We start from the raw sequence: 4,367 nt of genomic DNA, 5'->3' as shown, positions 1-4,367 counted from the left end.
TGTTCCCCCAGCAGCTGCCCCCCAGGGTGTGGATGAGATATGGGGAGCACCGAGGAACAGTAGGGGAGCCCCCTCAGTGCCCCCCAGCACCGAGCCCTGAGCTGCAGCCCCACAGGATGGCGGGTGAGCTATGGAGCACTGAGCAGAAGGAGGGGAGCCCCCTCGGTGCCCCCAGCACTGAGCCCCTGATTGCACCAGAGGGGCTGCAGCCCCACAGCTGCCCCAAAACCTGCAGCTGCTGCCTGCCTGCCGCCCTACAGCTCCCTCAGGGCACGGATGAGGTACAGAGCGCTGGGCAGAAGGGAGCCCCCCCCAGTGCCCCCCTGCACTGAGCCCCTGAACGCAACAGAAGGGGGGCTGCAGCCCCGCAGCTGCCCTCAGCTGCCGCCTGCCTGCAGCCCCACAGCTGCCCCACAGGACACGGATGAGGAGGAGGGGAGCCCCCCCAGTGCCCCACCACTGAGTCTGAGTGCATGGGAGGAACTGCAGCCCCCGCCCCAGCCCACAGCTGCTGCCTGCCTGCAGCCCCACAGCTGCCCCACGGGCCGTGGATGAGGTACAGGGAGCGCCGGGAACGAGGGCGGCCCCCCCAGCACCGAGCCCTGAGCTGCAGCCCCACACCTGCCGCCAGCCCCACAGCTGCCATTCGGGGCACGGCTGAGGTACGGGGAGCTGCGAGGAGAGCGAGGGGAGCCGCTCGGCACCCCCGGCACCGAGCGCAGGGGGGGAACCGCAGCCCCACAGCCCCACAGCCGCCATCTGCGACACGGAGGAGATGCGGGCAGCCCCCCATCCGCCCCCCATCCCGCGGCCCCTCGGCCGTCCCGGAGCCCCGCACCCCACGCGCTGTCGGCTGCCGGCGGGGCTCCGGCCGCGGGGTCACGCGAGGTCTCGGAGCCCCGGGGCTTCGTGCGGCGGCGGCCGAGGCGGGGCCGGGCGGCAGCGCGCAGTGCGCAGGCGGCTGCCGGCCGTGTCCTCAGATGAGCCCGCGCGCCCGCGGGGAGCCGCAGCCTGAATGCGGCCGCGCTGCAGCGCATGCGTCACCGAGCGCGCGCACGTGCCCGCAGCCCCTCGCGATTCTGCTTCCCCCCTCCTTCCTTCCATCCCCCCTTCTTTCCCTTCCTTCTCTCCCTTCCCTTTTCTCCCTTCTCTCCTTCTCTCCCCCCGGCCCGCCGCCCCCGCCCTGGAGGCCCCGCAGGGCTGCGCCGCCCCCCGGTGCCGCTCCCCGCCCGCATCGCTGAGCCCCGACCCCCCAAACCCCCCATAACAGAGCGAGGCCAGGCGACCGTCTGGGTTGTTTTTTTTTTGTGTTTTTTTTTTCATTCACTTTTCCGCATACTTTTTTTTTTTTTATTTGTTACAAACATACAATTCTTTAAATATAGACTGTAAAACTCCATTTGCAAAAATCTGCTACGGTAAGGAGTGCTCGCTAGCATGAGGAGTTCGTCACGTCGGGCGTCATCTTTCGCTAGTGGTAAATCCAGCCCTGCCTTCGGCAAACTCCGGCTTTCCCCGGCGCTCCCGAAGCCGCCCCGCCGGCCGCAGAGGAAGGGAATGAGAATCGGCCCCGCCGCCGTGGGAGAGGAGCCGGGAGCCCCGGCAGCCCCCGCTGGGCCGCGTAAAGTGCACGGTTTGCTTTTAGTTTTTTTTCTTTCTTTCGTTACAAAAATAAGAGGAATAAAACTTTTTTTTTTTCTTTTTTTTTCTTTTTTTTTTTTTTTCTTCTCCTTTCGTCAAGGTTCTCGGGGGGGAGGTGGGGGTGGGAGCGGCGAGTCGCTCTCTCAGCAGATATCGCGCACCGCGCCCGGCTCTCCTCGCTCGCTGTTCCGCCGTCCCGGCTCCTCCTCCGCCCTCCGCCCGTCTCGTCGGCCTCCAGCCGCGCCCGTCGCCTCCTCGCACGACGGGCCGAGCGCCTTCCCACGCGGCGGGCCCGGAGCCGGCAGCAGCCCGGTGCCGCAGCCCCGGGGGGACGCGCGGCCGTCCCCAAAACCTCCCGGCACGGAGCCGCCGTTCCGGCGGCCACCTCCTCCATCCGTGGCAAATATCTGCTGAGAGACGGCCGCCGCGCCGCCCCACGTACCGTCACCATTCGCTTCACGGTGCTTTTTCTTTTCTTTCTTTCTTTCTTTTAACTTCTTTTTTATTTTTTTCTATTTTTTTGTTTTTATCTTCTATTTTAAAAGAGAAGCCGGCGAGGCGAGGAGAAGCCGCCCCTCGGTGCGGAGCGGAGCAGCCGGGGGAGCAGAGCGCCTGGGGGCGGCGCTGCACCGCTACGATGGGAGCTGCGTGCGATGGGAGCTGCGTGCGAGGGCAGCTCCGTATGGGGGCAGCTCCGTATGGGGGCAGCTCCGTCTGAAGGACGCTCTGCGGCCGGTCCTGCGCCGTCACCCCGCGGCGGCCGGGAGACGCGGGGCCGAAACGCAGCGTTTTCCGTTTTCTCTTGGGAGGGAGCGGGGAAATCGAAGCGGTTTTGATGTCGACGGAGCCGTGGATTTGATTCTCGGGCTGATCCACGCGGGCGGGCGGCCCGGCCGTCTGGGCTCTTTATTTACACGGAGTTTTGGGGCGCTATACAAGATTTACATTTCCGTTTGTACAGCAGATGCTTTGATAGAGTCGCGCTCTCCAAACGTCCCTTCTGGGGGGCGACAGAAATCTGGAAGCTCCACAAACCCGGCGTTCCCCTTCCGGCTAAAAGCCTTTCGCCCGTCTCCTACAGAATCCAAGCCATCGAAAAAAGAAACCAAAAACCAAAAACCAAAAACCAACCAAGCGAAACAACCACCTCATATCTATACACACATGCGGGGCCGTGTGTGCAGACACAGAAGGAACGGCCGAACCGCCGCCGCGCGGAGCCCGGCTCTGCCTGCAGCGCTGGGCCGGCTGCCATCGGCACGGGGCGCTGAGGCACCGGGGTGCAGCCGGGCCTTCGCTCGGCTCTGCTGCCGCAGCCGGGCGCCGCTTCTCTCCTTGCTGCTGCGATTCCTTCCCCCGACGCGCTCTGCTCTCCTCACCGCGTGCCGGAAGCTTGGATGGAGCCGCAGGTTTCCGCACGCAGACGCGGCTCTCGGATCCCGGTGGCTGGAGCCGCCCGTGGCGCCGGGTGGGAGATGTGGGGCTGATGTGGGGCCGATGCGGGGCCGATGCGGGGCCTTTTGCTGTGGGTTTTGTTGTGGTTTTATTTTTTGGCCTGTGATGTGTTGCCTCGTCCCTTTTCCACGCGGTTCCCACACGGCGCCGCGGAGGTGAGGAAGGCCAGGCGATCTCAGCCAAAAACAACAACAAAAAAAGGAGAAAAAAACCAAGAAGAATATATATATATTTTATATATATATATATATATATATAACCCTCTGCAAAAGGAGAGGGACCGCCCGAGCGGAGCAAGGACCCGCGTGGCTCCCAGCAACAGAAAGTCCGTCAGCACCGAAGCGAGGGGCCGCGGCGCTGCTCACCCAGCGGTACAGCAGGACATCACCGACAGCTGCCTTACGGGACGAGTTACAGTACAGAACGGCGCCGCGCCGACACGCGGGGGCTGCTGCTCCCACAGGGCCTGGAAACGGAGTCCTGGTGTGATGGAGGAGAGTTAAAAACAGCCAGGAGGAAGAGAGTTCCGGTTAAAAATTCCCTTACAAAGGGGCGACGGAGGGCGGCTGGGGGCCCTGCTGGATGAGCGCCGGCGCCTCACTGCTGCCAATAAATACGGAGCGCACGGAGCGGGGCGGCCGGGAGGGGATGGAGCCAATAAATTAAAAGGCAGCTGAAATGAGAGGGCGGGCGCGGGGCGACGGAACCGGAGCGACGACGACGGTCCTACGAGAGCCTGGGAGGCGTCACACAGCAACAGCTGGAACTTTGGAATGAACAGCGGGCTCCCATTCAGTTCAAAGGCAGGAGGACGGCGTGGCTTAAAAAACACCGCTCTGCAGGGCGGGACTGAGCAGATTGCTTCAAAACCGGAGAGAAAAAAAGACCAAAGAGAGTGAAAATCCATTTAATAAGAGAGGAGAGCGCCGGAGGCCCCGCCGTGCTGCGCGGCGCAGGAGCCGAGCTGGCGGAACGCCGAGGTGGTCATTAAGAATAATTAAAAATTTAAAAACAAAACAACAAAAAACAAAAAACCAGGGGAAATGTGGCGGGGCTCACAGCTCCCACAGCCACCACGCGTTGAGGTACTGAGGAGATGCATTGAGTTCGTGTTAAAAACCCGCGCTCGGAGGAGGAAGAGGAGGAGGACGGGGTGGGATTTGTGCACCTGAGGCCGTGTGCTTCGTGCTGCTGCCTTCCTGCTGCTCGGCCCTGCGACCCCCGTGGTCAAAAGAAAAAGGGGGAAAAAGCCAAAAAAAAAAAAAAAAAAA

Source organism: Centrocercus urophasianus, unplaced genomic scaffold (genome assembly GCF_019232065.1).
Source record: "Centrocercus urophasianus isolate 14NV4802_14NV808 unplaced genomic scaffold, USGS_Curo_1.0 seq_1356, whole genome shotgun sequence".
Lineage (NCBI taxonomy): Eukaryota > Metazoa > Chordata > Aves > Galliformes > Phasianidae > Centrocercus > Centrocercus urophasianus.
The sequence above is the reverse complement of the archived record's forward strand: the minus strand, read 5'-3'. Positions refer to the sequence as shown.